We start from the raw sequence: 17,524 nt of genomic DNA, 5'->3' as shown, positions 1-17,524 counted from the left end.
GCTTGATTACCTAAAATACCTTTCAAACAGATCTGTGTCAGAAGCAGTCAGCCAGCCCTGGAATCACTTTTCGGATAGTCTTCACCATCCTCCTCTTTTCTCTCTTCCTAAGATTTAGCTCTGTAAATTGCCAAGTATTTATCTCTATTTCTTACATTTTTGACTGCTAGAGGCTAATCAAGTGTCTGCCCTCTCTGAGAAAAATTTTTGTAGGTATGTGTTATAGGCCTACTGGGAGCTTCCAGCTTGGTCCATTTTCTTTTCTTCTTTAGAAATAACAGCTTGGCCTCAAATAAGCTTTCAAGGAGACCCAGATGGTGAATAATAATTTTAATAGATCCATTGTTCAGTTTTAAAAAGATATCAGTCTGGTCATTAATGAAAGCCAGGAAATTGCTTTACTGTACTGAAGTACTGTCAAAAGACCATTTATAAATTGTGAGGATATTACTTTTTCAATTAAATGTAAACATGATAATGAATGAAGAGGAAGGTGCATCAGCTCATAATTAGAATAATTTGTACAAGCACAAAAGAAAGGAAAAAACATGAAGATTATCAAAGTACTTGTCATTTCTGTGCGTACGAACCTCAAGAGCTCAGTGTAAGGGGTCAGTGCTAAATGACTACCATTAAATTTTAACCCAGTGTGCTTGGGTTATTTTTAATCTTTTGACTTATATTGTGCAGGTATGCTATCTACTAGAGACAAAAGCTTTCACTGAGTTCAAATGCTGATTGAGGTCATCAGTGATTACAGAAAGATTCATAAATAATACTCCCCATATTCTGGGTTGAGATTGGGATTTTGAGAGCCTATTAATAATGGTTATTCTTTACTATTCTCTATAGTTGGATAGAAGCAAGGTTAGACTGCCCTGAGGAAGATGGAGAAAGAAAAGTTCATGCACTGACTTTCTGAAAACCTGGAGAAAGTTAACTGAAAACTATAGTCACAGTGCTGAAAAGAGTAAATAATTTACTGTAAAAACTATAGCCTACTCTTTTAGTTTTGAGTTTAAAACTTAAATGTATGACAACACTTTGGTGTTTAGAAATTTATTTTGGAAATTGAAATCATTTCTGTGAGCATGCAATTATACTCTGAAATGTGACATATGAAATCCGAGGGGTCTTTTAATTGATGCATTAATATATATAAACATTTTTAGGCAGTTATCTTCTTTTGGCAGACTATTCAATATTGTCTGCATGCCAGAGGCCTTCGTGAACCCTGGAACATGAATTCATGGATAAAACCAGGCCCTAATAAGAGTTATCTATACCACTGCGCAGTAGATCATGTTGTTGTCCACCCAGCATTTATTTCCTAACCAGAACTTTAGTTCAGGGATCCCTTTCAGCCTTCTACTTCAGGGAAATCTGCCCCTATTCCAGGGGAGGTGGATCCTGATTAGTCTAAGCCATTTGGTGTATGGACTTCCTTTAATGACTACTATTGGATCAGGGGTTGACACATGACTTACTTCGACCCAATCATATTGTTAGAAAGGACATACAGTCCATGAGTAAGAGGTCTTTCTTTTTTCTGTTGGATAAGAACAAGAAAGCATGCAGGTCTAATGGCCACAGATTTCACAGAAACCATGGGACCTCTGTCATACGATGAAACCGACACTGAGGATGGTTGAGTAGAAGGAAACAAAGAACCTGGATTCTTGATAACATAACTGAGGTGTCTGATTGAATTGCACAAAGAGCACCCAACCCTCTGGGTTTCCACTGTTAGATAATCAATATCCGGATAGTTTCAACCAGTTTGAGGTTATGTTTCATGCTATATTTTCAGCTAAACATCATACCTGATACATACGGAAACTTAGATGTAGCAGTTGTACCCAGTATCTCCGTTTCCCAACAGAGATTTAGTTATAGTTGGTTTGGGTTCTTATCCTGAAGTTTATAGGAGTAAAAAGCTTTCCATCTGGATTTCTGCAAATTCCCAGAGGCCTAATATTGTTGCCTTCTGGCCATGCAAATGCATTGTTTTTACCAGGCCATGCTGATCTACATGTGAAATGCCATGCCTCTTTGGGCTTTCCACACAAAAATTCATCTATTTAAGAATTCATGAGCACTGTAGACTTTAATGAGGTTTAAATAAAAGGGATGGAGAAGGGGTTTACATCCTAGTAACACAAACAACTTTAACAGAAAGTATAGGCATCACCATTTTCAAAATGACCATGAGTTCCCACTACTAACCAGATTTACTAGCCTTTCAACTTGATCTTGTCTCCATTTAGCTACATCCTTAATCTTTCTCTTGCATTCTTTTTCTGCTTCCTTCTGTCATCACTTTCAGGAATAAGACAACATAAACAGTATAATCCTCCCATCCCTCCCTTGTGTCCCAGTTTTGTTAGGTTAAAGCATTGGGACCGGTGTACCTCTATGTGCTGCAGGAACAGCTTTTGGAAAATAATTTAAATAAATGCTTCTCAGAAAGATAATCTCAAAATCTATCTTTATGTAAAGAAGATGGCAGTTATTAAGAAGTATATGGCCCAGAAATGGGCTCTGTTTTAATTCTTGATAGGCCCAAATGGTAAGAATTAGGAAGGTGGAGAAAAACTGAAGTAAAAGAACAAAACTTCAATGTGGATAATAATGTGGCATTGTGATTTGGTGGAGTGATGAGATCCTAAGAAAATAATGAGAAACTTACGGAAAATATTTTTTCTTATTTTGGATTGATATTTGACAGTTTCTGACATGAAGTGCTTGTTTTGGGGAGATGAATGGTAGGTACGAATGTGCAGGTATATGGTTTGAATGCATGTGATTGTGTGTGTGGGTGGCTTCTGTGTGTGTGTGTGTGTATAAGCATGTAGTGCTTGGCCCAATAGTTACCTTCAAGAAAAAAAACGCAATTACTGATATAGAGCTTGAGAATGACATCATTTGAAGGGCTTATGATTTGATTAGAGGTGTGGCATGCCAAAGCCACCCATTATTGCTCTGTATGTCCTGAAGTGTCATAGCCATCATTGATTGCCCTTTTGGAAGGACACTTGGGAAAGAGGCAAAAAAGCTGGGAGCAGAAAGTAGTTTATGTCTCTATAGGCTTGCCTAGTGGCATTATGGAGAAAAAAATGGCAGAGTGCTGCACACTGACTTCTCTGTTAGCCACCTGTGGAGAGGGAGGGAATGGTGTTCAAATAAGAGCCTAAGTCCAAGAGGTCAGGAGCACAGGTACTTGTGCAGTGATCCCTGGCTGAGCTGGGAGGAACTGTTGCCCAGGAGTATTTCCTGAGTGGGCAGCTTGGGAGGAACTTAAGGAAAAACTTCCGTCTTCACAGTAGTTAGAGAAAGCTGACCCTTGAAATGGGAGTGGAGCAGGATGGATATGGGTGTTGGTGTTAGATTTATATGTAACCTGGATACGGCAGGGCTCCCTCTCATTTTCTCCTCCCAAAGGAAGGAGAGAACTTTTGTTAACCAACATGGCATCATTTTTACAGTGACCAATACTCAGGTTTTCTTTGCACCCTTCAAATATAACAGGAGGTATTTAAAGTCATTGCAACATCTCCTTCTGGAAGTGTTGCAAATTTGAGTGCCCACTGAGCTTTGCTGAAAAAAACACTGAGGGTCTCTCTGCTAGACCAGGGGTTGACAAACCTTTTTGGAAAAGAGCCAGACAGTAAATATTTCAGGCTTTGTTGGCTTTATAGTCTCTGATGCTATTACCCAGCTCTGCTGTTGTAGCAGAGAACAGCCGAAGACCATACACAGACAAATGAGTGCGGCTGTGTTCCAAAAAAACTTTTTATGGACACTGAAATTTGGTTTTCATATATTTGCCACAACATTATTCTTTAAATTTTTTTCAACCATTTAAAAGTATAAAAACCATTCTTAGCTTGAAGGCCACACAAACACAGGTGACAGGCTGGGTTTGGCCCGGGGGCTATAGTTTACTGACCCCTGCACTAGACAATAGCAGGTGATAGAGGGCAATGGGCCATTGTCCCATGAAGGGATAATGCCACTCTCTCAAGACCAGTCCCATCTCTTCACTTTTGAGAGCTGGTCCTCTGAACTAAATCACCTGTAAGATACACCCCTCTCACCAGGACAAGCATTAATTTTCCTCTGAGAAAATATAGGCCAGTCTGGTAATGAGGAAGGGACATTTTCTCATCAGCTTGGGTTTTTGTGTTTTGTCCTTTGTGAACAACAGACCACACCATTATTATGCTGAGAAGCATTTGAGTCTTTCTTGCCAGACCTAAAATTTGGCTGAATCACAGAAAAACCATGCTGGTTGTCAATGGTTGTTCTCATTGTTGCCAGGTGGAATGGCGCCAACTATGATCAAATTCTTTTGATTCCTGGCCTCCCACCAATGGGGACAATGATGGGTGGGTCTTGCCAATTCATCCCACCACATATATAAAATTGTTTGAAAAAAAACAGCATTATATTGCACACATTGCTTGGTAGCCTGCTTACAAAAAAATCCACTTGACAATGTAGCTAACATTTTCCTATATCATCTATAACACTATTTTAAATGGCCATGCAGTATTTCATCATAGAGTTGCAAAATGATTTGACGAATTCTCCATTATTGGCTTTAAGTAGTTGCCAATTTCTTAATATTATAAAAATTTGTTCAATGAAACTCCTTTGAGATAAAGCTTTGTGTAGATTCATGATTATTTTTTTAGGATGAGTTCCCAGAACTGGAATTGCTGGAGTAAACATATATTGAATGTTTTTGATGTGTCACACACAAAAAATCTCTAGACTAATGTCAATCAGTTTATAGTCCTATCAGCAATATAGGAAAGAATCAATTTCTTTGTACTTGATATTTAAAAATTTAATTTGTTAGGAAAGCACAGTGTTTTAAATATGATTTTCTGTTTATTTATGTCTTTCACAATATTGTGAATTTTTAAGAGAGACAGGGAAATTGTCTACTTCATTGTTTTTCCTCAGTTCTAGCACAATACCTAATATATAGTGATACTCAATAAATACTGATTGAATTAAACAGTAGGAGAAAAAGAATGATCTTGTCAATATCTAGGCATATACTTCAATAATTCCTTTTGATTTTTCAGACTGGTTACTTTGCTATGAAATATGTTCTGATTAGATTTATGAGATCTTTTTCAAAGCTATATTTACTAATGTTCCTTTTCATACTACAGCTTTGAAATGTGCAGAGCAGACAAAATGGTAGTAATAAGTGGTATGCATTAGATATTTGAATCTCTGATTTTGATCTTTATAGGAAATCTATGGTTTCGGCGATCATTATAGTGCTAGTAACCTGTCCTCTCTCTGTTTACAACTCAAGTATGTCATCCATTAGGTTAGGGATATACATCCTTTATTTGGGATGTGTGTATATCCAAAGAATTAGACATGCTTTTGTGTTTTGGGATATTTGCACAGATAAGATAACAGTAAAAATAAATGGCCTTGGACAAGTTGTAGATAAAAATCTCCTTGTCAATTGAGTGCAATTAGGATTTTGCTATCATAATAGCAGTTGCAGCTGTGCATTCACATAAGGAAATGCCTGCAAGGGTAAGATTCTCTCTTTAGATTGATACCCTACTGCTACTTGATTGTCTCAGTTGACTCATAGACCCTGTTGTGTTGAGTAAAGATAATTGTCTATTTACACAGGCTAAGTAATTTCTGACTCTGAGGTCACTTGCAGTTTATAGAAAAGGTACTTCATTTGAAGTTTTACAGAAACAGAACTCAGGTGAGACTATGGGAAGGAAAAACAGATTGTCTGCAGGCAGAACACTTCCAGGAGAACCCTCCTCCTCCATTATGAGTTTGATAGTTTTATAGACTTAAAACATCAGCTCCAGGAGAGAGGCATCATCATCCTTTTTGTTCACTGATACGTCGCAAACACCAAGAACAGTGCCTGACAGGCAGCAGAAGCTCAATAAATACTTGTTGACTGAGAAGGAGTCTGAAATGATTTGCCTTCTTTTAATCTGACAATCAATAAATGTTTTGGGCATTTAAAAAGTGCTTGGTGCCATGGAGTTACACATTTTCTGACTTCAAGAAGCTTATGGTTTAATCTGAGACATAAAACCCAACACACATGAAAGTCTACCATTTGAAATTATATTAGTATCCTAATAGACACAAGTAATTATCTTCACAAACAAAACAGTGACTTCCAAGCATGTTTGGAAGAAGCCATTGAAAGTACAAAGCAAAAATTCTGTGGTCAAGAGTGAGTGGGCTGCCCCTTTCCAATATTCTTCCCCTTCAGTCCCTGTTTCTTAGTGCCATGACTGACTTTGATATGTCTTTTACCAGATTAAAATCTTTCAGTAGCTCCCAATTACTACAGTGTAAATTCTAATTTCTTAGGATGCCTGTGACAGATCCAAGATGGCTACAAAGCCTTTGACATTTCTTTCACTGAAGATGGGGTCTATGTGTCCTGTCTTTGAATCTTGGCAGACTCCATGACTGCTTTTACCAATAGAATATGGCAGAAGTGATCTTTTGTTAGTTTACGGGCCCAGGCCTTAAGAGATCAGTGGTTTCTACTTCCTGTCTTTTGGAACATTCACTCTTGAAGGCTTGAACTGCCATATGAGAAGCTAAACTACCCTGTTGTAGAGGCCATGTGGAGAACCCTGAAACAAACTGGAGAGAGAGAGTGGCGAGGCTGAGCCCTGCTTTCCAGCCTTCCCCACCAAGGCATGAGATATATGAGTGAAGCTGTTTTGGACCCTCTATTTCTGTCCAGTTACTAGCTGAATACCCCCAAATGACTTCATTCAGCAACATGTGGAACAGAAGAGTCAACAAGTGATTGATTGTAAGCATAATATTTCATAATAAATTTCTAGATTGTGAGAATAATATGACTATGGTTTCAAGTCACTTATTTTGGGGTAGTTGGTGACACAGAAATAAATGACTATAAGCACAGCTTAACTAGCTTCTCATATTTCAACACTAATCTTTCTTTACTGTCATTTCCCTCTATTCCTCACCTTTATTCTCCCTCAAATGCACACCCATTATACTCAAGTCACAAAAAATGGCCTCCTTTCTCTGCACATCATGCTTTTATTTCCTTAACTTTCCTCAGTTGCGTGTATTCAAGGCAGAGGATACTTTACTCATACTTGAAGATATGCCTAAAATCACCTCCTCTATGAAGCCTTCCTGTATTCCAGACAGATTTAGTGCCTCCATTCTCTACTCATACAGCACTTTGTATGTACCTCAATTAAAACACGTAGTGTATTATATTCTAGTTCTTGGTTTATGAGCCTGTCAATCCAAATAGATTATAGACATCTCAGGCACAGGAGCCAAATCTTTTATACCTTTCTAACATTCTCTAGCACTTGATATATGTAGTGTTTTGAAGCTGTACATACCCAGAAAAACATGTTCTTAAACCTAATCCATTCCTGGGGGTATGAACTCATTGTAAGTAGGACCTTTTGATGCTATTATTACAGTAAAAATGTGGCCCAGCACAATCAGGAAGGGTCTTAATCCTATTACTGGAGTCCTTTATAAGCAGAATGAAATTTGGACATAGAAAATACCACAGGTAGCAAGAAGCTGAAATTCCATGGAACCTGGAAGAGAAGGGAAAGACCAGGAGATGCTGCCTTGTGCCTTGCCATGTGACAAGCTAAGGACCAAGGACAGCCAGCAGCCAGCCCCAGAATGCCACAGTCTTTGGGAAGAAAGCATCGCCTTGATGATGCCTTGATTTGACCTTCATTTAGCTTCAAAACCATAAGCAAATAAGTTCCCATTGTTTAACTGGACCCATTTCATGGTATTTGATTAAGCAGCCTAGGAAACTAAAACAATATTTAAAAAAAAAAACTGCACATAACAGACACTATTATAGGAGGGAATACTCTGAATAAATCTAAGGAGTGAGGTGGGGGAGAAGAAATGATGAGCATTTCATGTCTGAAGCCACAGGCTTCAGGATTGAAGAATTAAAGAAATAATAATTGACTAGACATAGATGGTACAACTCTGAAAGACAGTGAAAAAAATCTGTTCATGGCAAATTTGTTTAATCTAGAGTTTTATGTTTCTTGTTTCATTGAAATAATTAAGATGTAGCATAAAATATACTTTTATATTATAAAAATTTAAGAAAATATAGAAAAATATGAAAGTAAATAAAATTATTTATAATCCTACCTAGACACAATGATAGTTAATGTCAATTCTTTCAGACATTTCCTAGATAAGTATTTACAGTGTCCTTTTGGCAAGAAAGAAAATTGGTTCTAGAATACTCTTCCTCTCTCTCCTATGCTCTGATATCCCTTCCATTAATATTAAAAATTGTTTGCCTTATTAAGAAAAGGATGGAGAGAGGACTCATATTATATGCTCAAAAACAATGAATGTCTAACTCCTACTGCCCTAGTTCAATTCCCAGTTTCCCACAAAGGCCATGCTCAGGTACTTAGCTGCATAGATCCACAAACTTTAGAGGCAAAATCTGTTGCTTTCAATTACCTTGCCCCTTCTCACTGTAACCTCCTCAGTGGTGTTGGATATGGATTTTTGTTGAAATGGATAAGTTTTACATCAGAAACAAGGCAAGTGGGAAGAAATTAACTGAAGAATATTATCTCATCAAAATAAAATTATCCTTATTCTATAAGAAGATGTATAAAAGCAGTTATTTTATTTGACCTTCACTGATCAGTATATAGAATATTGTTGTCAGCCAGTGAGTGACGTCTTTTTAAAAAGACCGTGCCTATTTAGTTCGTAGTAATGTTCAGTGAATTCCAGAATTTCTGCTATGACAGGCAGCCTCTAGGATGACTGCCAATGATCCCCACCTCTTAGTATTTACACCTTTGTATAATCCCCACATCTTCAGTGCAAACTGAGCGTGCTCATCCATGTTATTGACTAGAATCTGGCAGAAGTGTGGGATGTCATTTCCAGGCTTAGGTTATAAAAAGATTGGGACATCCATCTTGGGTGTGCACTCTCTCTCTTTCTTCAGTCCTGTTCTAGTTTGCTAATGCTGCTTGAATGCAAAACACCAGAAATGGATTGGCTTTTATAAAAGGGGGTTTATTTGGCTACACAGTTACAGTCTTAAGGCCATAAAGTGTCCAAGGTAACACATCAGTAATCGGGTACCTTCACTGGAGGATGGCCAATGGCGTCCGGAAAACCTCTGTTAGCTGGGAAGGCACGTGGCCGGCGTATGCTCCAAAGTTCTGGTTTCAAAATGGCTTTCTCCTGGAATATTCCTCTCTGGCAAGCTTGCTCCTCTTCAGAAAGTCACTCACACCTGCACTGAGTTCCATCTCTGAGTCAGCACGTTTATATGGCGCCACTGATCAAGGCCCACCCTCAATGGGTGGGGCCACGCCTCCATGGAAATATCCCATCAGTTATCTCTACAGTTGGGTGGGGCGCATCTCCATGCAAACAACCTATCCAAACGTTCCAACTTAATCCCCACTATTAAGTCTGCCCCACAAGATTGCATCAAAGAATATGGCTTTTTCTGGGGGACATAATACATTCAAACCAGCACAAGTCCCTCACCCAGAGTGAAGACAGCTGCTATGTTGTGTGGCAGCCCTTTGGGGTGGTGTATGTGCTGGAGGACCAAGGCCTGCTAGTAACGACATGAATGAGCCCAGTTGAGCTGACAGCTTGACTACAAACTCATGAGTGACCTTGAGCCAGAGGCACCCAGCTAAGCCACACCCACAGAAACTGTAAGATACTAAATGTTTGTTGTTTCAAGCTGCTAAATTTTGCTACATAACTAATATAGCTGGTTTAGTTTGTACCTCTAAGAAAGAAATTCTGGTGCACACTTCAAAATGGCTCTACATACCAAAGTGAACATATTTTTTGGATTGTTTCATAACATACAAGTTTCACTTAAACATGTATCACTGTTCACACTGGGCTCTTGGTGCCAAGGCAGTACTTCAATGCTCTAATTATGAGAAGGGGAGGGAGATCCTGGCTAGAAGTTCTGTGTGGTCTATGTTCACCTCCTGAGAGACTACATAATCCACTCCCAGAGGCCACCCTTCCCAGTAGCTAGTCCGGTTTAGGAAGTCTCACAGTCTAATATTGGTGTCCTGGAGGTCACAGATTTCTACTAGGTCACTTTCTTTGCTTTAGGCCCAAAGGAATAATTGAACAAGTCCACGGTACAAATACAAAACCCAAAAGTTTTTTCTTAAGGGTGTAGTAAACTCATTTTATAGCAAAACCTGTTCCATTCTGATGTAACCCTATTTGTGGTCTATTTATTTCACTTTGCTTAAATATTCATATATTTTTGCCCAAAAATATATTTTATATAATATACACTAAATGTACCATATTATCTTTCTAAAATATGAAAAAGGAAGAATTCTGAGAAATGCCTAGCACAAAGTGTTTGAACATTGAATGTGGACCTGTTTCTTAGCGCCATGACTGACTTTTGTATGTCTTTTACCAGATAAAAATCTTTCAGTAGCTCCCAATTACTACAGTGCAAATTCTAATTAGCTTCCCTGGGGTATCATTTCACAGGTTCAAGTGTAAGACTGAATTAGGAAAACAGGAAGACAGGAAGATCCAACTTTCAGGAGTAGAAAAAGCTTATTTTCTCTCTTACTGTAATTTCTCTCACCACTGTCTTCCAAATGTGGATATACAGCATTGACCAAGTTAAACTATGCCCACTAGAAAAGATGTGGTGTTATTGGCTCCTTCTGATCAAGGACACTACCAAATGACACCACTAAGAATGTGGAGCTGGGAGTTAGGCTTAGGGTGGGGTTAGGTTTAGGGTGTCATCAAGAAACAGTTCTTCCGTCATTGGAACAAAACACTGCTTCGCTGGGGTCTGTCCTAGACAGGTTTTACATGGTCTTTTTCTTCTCTTCTATCTACAGAAGTGGGGGCCTGCTGCTTGCTTATGCATTATCCCCTAAATTTGTTCATTATAAAAGAGGGAAAATTCCTTGCTTTCAATTACTTCTATGGCCCAGTCACTAGAATTACAGAGTCACTCCCAATTGGTTTAACCACTTAATCTAGCTTGTAAAACATTAAATCTGAAATTAACATCTGCCAATCTCTAATTCAATGACTCAGAATCATACAAGGGAAACATCAGTTTAATACCTGGTATCTCAAAGGGAGGTGATCACAACAACATTCTTTAGAAAATTATTTTATCTTTTTGTGCCTAAGTTTTCCCATCTGTAAATGATGTCAATAATAATCTTCTACTTGGAGTTGTCGTGAAGAGTAAATGACACATATGAGCCTGACACATGAGAAATGAGTCTCCTTTCTTACACTTTCTGAACTTGTCAGATTTGTCCCCCTTTGCCTCAATTTACTTCTGCTTTCTCCATCACTGCTATTATGGTTATGGTAAGTAAGTTTTTCCTTTTATTCAATTGGATTTTCTCTTGTTGCAGAGCTGTGCCGGTTTGGATGTATTATGGCCCCCAAAACACCATTATCTTTGATGCAATCTTATGGAGGCAGACATATTAGTGTCGATTAAGTTGGAATTCTTTGATTGAGTGTTTCCATGGAGATGTGACTCAATCAACTGTGAGTGAAACATTTGATTGGATTATTTCCATGGAGGTGTTACCCTGCCCATTAAGGGTGGGTATTATTTGGATCACTGGAGTCCAATAAAGGAGTTCACAGACAGAAGGACCTCAGAGCAACTGAGAGTGACATGTTGAAGAGAAGCTGCAGCTAAGAGAGGACAAAACACCCCAAGGGCAACATTTTGGAGAACACCATTTTGAAACGCAACCTGGGAGCAAGTGGGTGCCAGCCATGTGCCTTCTGAGCTAACAGAAGGAATGCCAATGGCCATCCTTCAGTGAAAGTACCCTATTGTTGATGCCTTACCTTGGACACTTTGTGGCCTTAAGACTATAACTTTGCAACCAAATAAACCCCCTTTACAAAAGTCAATCCATTTCTGGTGTTTTGCAAAATGGCAGCATTAGCAAACCGGAACAAGAGCTAATTTTTCTTTTATCTTATTTCATTTCCATCAGCTCAATGCTTCATGTGTTTAAATACATTTATCTTTTTTTTTTCCAGATTGTTCTAGATTCAAATGTAAGTTTTATTGCCAAAATATTTTCATTTAAAACCTTATCTCTAATTGTAGAATGAAAGGTTTTCTTTTTTTTTTCCTTTAAAGGCTTTACCTCATTAGTAAATATCAATTTTGAGGTCCATTAATTCATATTTTATTGTGCCCATGGCTAAGATTAGCTCCAACTGGGGAACTGCACTGAGTTTTTGAATATTTAACTCAGATTACAAATGTAGCTATTGCTTCTTATGTTTGTGCACTGATATTTGATTTATATTGTTTAATATGTAATCACATGTTTTTACAATATTGTAAGATGGTTATTGCCTTCATCTCCATTTTTTCAGGTGAAGGAACTGAGGGCCAGGTAGGTTGAGTACTTTGTCTACTTAAGCTGCTAAGTCTTAGATTTTGGAGCCCCCAAGCCTTCTGTCTTCAAGTTCTGGGCCATTCATCTCTCTCTCAATTCTCTTTTTCCAAAAAGCATGAATGTGGACAAATGGCAATTATCTAAACCATAAGGAGGTTGTGGTATACTAATGAAACCTAAAATAAAATCTGAAATGTCTTCTCAACAATCATCCTTAGTAAACACCCATATTAGAAAGTAATAGTAAAGTCCATTCCATTTAAACCATCATGAGAGGGAGGAGTTGTTTTTGTTGTGAAAAATGAAATTCCCAAATACTATACAAAGCAAGTCAGTATAACGCAAGTCTGAGAGCTCTATGCATCAATCCCAGTCTTTTGGTAAACTTTTTTCAGTCTGAGGGGAAGAAAGTTTTTTTTTTTAAACAATCGTTTCTGGAATTTATATTATTGACTTTTGTTCTAGTCGCAAAATGAGCCTAAGAAACATTCTCATAAAACAGAATTTATGTATGTAGATATACTATGGAGTTTTACTTCTTATATCTCTGCTCAGAGGCAAAAGTATCTTAAAATTGTTAACAAGAATTTACAGACCACCTATGCTGAGCAACTCCAACGAATCAGTCTAACCCAACAGTACATTGCCCCGATGAAATAAGGTAGCTGGCCGATGGAGCGTTTTGCTTCACATCTAGCTAGCGTTTTCCTGAGATGAATCATATAGTCTGCTTTTTCTGTGCCTTTGCTATAAAATCTTGACTGAAGGATACTCAAATTCTATTTGGGTGTGAGGCATTGGAAACAGAGAATGAAGTTTTCACCAATCTAGAGAGATTTGATGTGGTGGATGTGATACCAAAACAAACTCATTAAAATGTGTAAAACTCACATGAATTATTTGGAATCACTGCTGTAATTTTTGCTTACTGAGCTGTCTCCCCAGATGGATTGTTAATTCTTTGAGGACAGGTAATTGGTCTTATTGATCTCTGTATTCACAGTCCTAGTCCTAGCACTGAGCCTTGCCCAGAGTGAATACTCAGGAAACATTTGTTAAATGGATATAGCCCAAACAAAACTCCAGGATTTGATAAAGCTTTAAATTTCAGTTTTATTTTCCTACCAGGAAAAAAATGACTATAAATGACTGGAAAGTAAAGGTCTGAGGAAGGCAAGGCAAGAGATAGAAATATTATTGAGAGGTATACGCAGGCTTCCGTTGGGTCACAGCGAAGTATTTAGCCCAGCCTGGGTAGACGTGTGTGTGTGTGTGTGTGTGTGTGTGTGTGTGTGTGTGTGTGTGTGTGTGTGTGTGTGTGTGTGTGGGGTCTGCTGAAGGAAGTGAGACCTGAGGTGAGTTGTGAAGGCTCCTGAGGCATTTGTCAGTTACAGAAGGGAGAAAGGTATTTCTCATCAAAGGAAACCAAAACCACTGTCAGAGGTGTCGCCCAGAAGCCTAACAGCACAGTGTCCGGGGAGGGTGTCCTCCGGCCCCATGCAAGCTTCCTTGTGGCTTCTCTTCCTAACACTTCCCTTTATATTATTTTCTCATCTCTTCATGCAACTGTCAAGCATTTTGTATTTATTTCAAGCACTTCTCTATTGTTGCTTATTTTTATAGTTTTCATTTATTTTTATCATAATTTATATTACTTAATCCTTACTTCCCTCTTTTTACATTTTACCTTTTGGAAGTTTTAGCTTTTCACAATAATCTTTTATGTCCTTTACTTTTATTGTTTTTCATCCAATAATCCTTCTTGACCTTTATCTTTAATTGCACCCATTTTATCTTATTATTTAGAAATTCTTGATCTTTTATCTTTATTTGCATTTGTGCACACATTCTTAATTTCTATTTTACTTTTTTCCCCTATCCCCCTCTCAGTCTTACAGTTTTAACTTTTCCTAAACTTTTAACCCACTCTTTATGTTTTAAAAATATTGTTTCTCCTTATCCCTTAACTACCCTCCTTTTGTTTTGTTTGCTTTTATAATGGCAGCAGGAAGTATGGCCAAAAGGGTCACAGTAAGGACAGACCCATTTACTGGGGAGGCTAGAAACTACCTCCATCCTGAACCCTCCTGCACTTACTCCTTTCTCACTTCCTCCATCCTAGGGGCCATATTCTTGGTAAATCCAAGACATTCTACTTTTCAGGAAATACCAGATTGAAGTCCCAAACCTGCTGGTGTTCATACACTGGTTACTTCACTCTAAGTGATCATATGCCCATGAACTAAACGTTTGTTAACACTGTTTAGTTTAACAATTCTAAGTGCAAAGTTATTTCTCACCCAGCCAGCAATAAAAATCTCACCTACTGGGAGCTCCAGTCTCACCTTTGGGCCCTTGAAAGCGTTAAAATGTGAAACACTAGGTTCAGTGAGAGAAACGGAGTGTGTGCTCTAGGGGTTCAGAGCTCAGCTGGAGCAGGGAGCCCAGAGTGGAATGCAGCTGTGTCATCCTGAGACTCAGAGAGTATGCCGGTTTGGGTATATGATGTCCCCTCAAAAGCCATATTCTTTAATGCAATCTTGTGGGGCAGACTTATTAATCTTTTTGATTAGGGTGTAACCTCTTGATTGAATGTTTCCATGGAGATGTGGCCCCACCCATTCAGCATGGGTCTTGATTAGTTTACTGGAGTCCTTTAAAAGAGCTGGCCCAGGCCCAGACGCTTGCTGACACTTTGAGATGCTAGCCCACAGTTTGCTCTGGAGAAGCTAAGAGAGGACAAAACGCCCTGAGAGTAGCTGAGAAAGACTTTTGGAGAGACGCTTGGGAGCTGACAGAGATGCTTAGAGATGCTTGGAATTGTGGACAGAAGGACTTTTGGAGATGCTAAGCTAAAGATGCACAGGAACAGCTGAGAGAGGAGCTGAAACACAACCTGGGAGCAAAGAACCAGCAGATGTCAGCCACATACCTTCCCAGCTGACAGAGGTGTTCCGGATGCCATTGGCCTTCCTTCTGTGAAGGTATCCTCTGTTGATGCCTTAGTTTGGACACTTTTTTGGCCTTAGGACCGTAAATTTGTAACCAAATAAACCCCCTTTATAAAAGCCAATCCATTTCTGGTATTTTGCATAAGGGCAGCTCTAGCAAAGTGGAACAGAGTGAAAGCTTCGCACCCCACTGCGAAGGTGCCCTGCATTTGCTCGCCATCTGTGTGCGCGGCCCTGCTAGGTGTTGGTGGCTGGAGCAGAAAGAGGACTGGAAATAAAGAGAAACAATGTGCTACAACCGATATGAGTCTGATTTCCTATGCCTTACCTAGGTTTATCATTGCTTTTATAAAATTTTCTTCATAAACCAATTCTCTTTGAATTCCTTGAGTCTCAAGAAGTTCCGGATTGAAATGAAACAAGTTCAAACTGTTACCTGGGCTGCACATCAAAAGTTCTGTTGTACAAATTCATGTAATAATACGATGTTCCTTATACTTGCACAGATGAATATTAATGATATACTGCGACATACTAAATTCCGATCTAAGTGATGATTCTTTGTAAAAATGAATAAAAAGAAGTCAAGTCATTAGTGGATTATTTTAAATTCTGTGAATCATATACTTTTCTTAGCTTTTTATCTTTGCTGATGTTGTTAAGTAGGGGTGAAAAAGTGGTGTACGGGATGTGCTTTCAAATTGTATTTATTGCTATTGGTCTAAACAAAGTTCTTTTATTGTAAGGAAGTGAAACCCAAACAAGCTGGCTTAAATTTAAAAAAAAAAAAAAAGATTTATTGTAATGATACAAGAGACAATTTGATGGCAACTAAGGACTGGAAAGTACCACTGACCTCAAAGGTAGCAGAACAGTGAAGAGCAAGTAAGCAACTGAGTTCTCTCCTTTGCTCTTGCAGGGGCTGAAGGGTCATTAATTTTTGTTCTGTTTCTCTCTGCTTTTCTCTTTGTAGCAACTACATTCCCTTGTCTGTTCTGATTGGCCTTTTCTGATTATTTACAGTTTCTGGGCCCTCCTAAATTCACGCGTTTGGTTCTGGCCTGCCTTTACGATGACTCCGTTCCTGCGTGTTCTTCCAGGTCTTTTGACCTTCCTCTCTCCACTCCCTCTGCCCTGCATTAGCTACAACTTTTTCTTCAGTGTCTCAACATTTCTTAGAGAGGAATAGGATTGTTGCTACACGTTTTCCAAAACCGTATAAACTAAGGGTGTTGCCCAGCCTCTAGATGGGCTTCCTTCAGATTAGATGTTGTCACGGTACAATCAGCAATGGCTGGGGACATGGGCTGGGCAGGGTCAGGTTGGCCTCTGGACACTCAGCAGGGAGTCTGGGAAGGTGACCAAGGAGGGAGATAGCTCATATAGTTACTTTTTGGTTGAAAAAGGCTATCAAGTTCAGATAAGAAAAATTGGGAAATACCACCACATGCTATGAAGAAATTAGAAATTACCCACAATCCTATCTTATAGAGATAGCTACTAGTAAATGTTTCAGCATGTACTTTCAGTTTTTGTTCTTTGTGCATATCTGTATAAATTTGAGCATTTCATTTTGAAATATACTACATAGAAAAGTGAGTATATAAGGTATATAGTCAGTTTAAAGAATAAAAATTTAAAGAATACATGTATACCTATCACCCTGCTTCAGAAATAGAATATTACCAGTAACTTCGCAGCATCCTGTTTACTTTCACCCAGTTTTACCCTTTGTCTACCCTTCAGAGGTAACCACTAGCTTGGATTTTGTGTTAATCATTCCCTTAATTTCTTTCACGTCTTACCACATTTATATGGTTCTTTAAACAAAATATTAATTATTTCTACCCCTCTTCGAACTTTATATAATGAAATAAACTATGTGTCTTCTTGTGTAACTTGCTTTTTTCACTTACCAGTACATTCTTCATTAACTTTTTATTTTGAAATTCACCAATACATTTTAAAATTTCATTCATGTTGATGAATTTAGCTCTGGTTTATTTTTATTCACTTCTCTATAATATTCTATTTCCTGAATACAGCAAAATTTATTTAACTCAATCTCCTATCCATGGT

This window comes from Choloepus didactylus, chromosome 6 (genome assembly GCF_015220235.1).
Source record: "Choloepus didactylus isolate mChoDid1 chromosome 6, mChoDid1.pri, whole genome shotgun sequence".
NCBI classification, from domain to species: domain Eukaryota; kingdom Metazoa; phylum Chordata; class Mammalia; order Pilosa; family Megalonychidae; genus Choloepus; species Choloepus didactylus.
Note: the sequence above shows the minus strand (reverse complement) of the source record.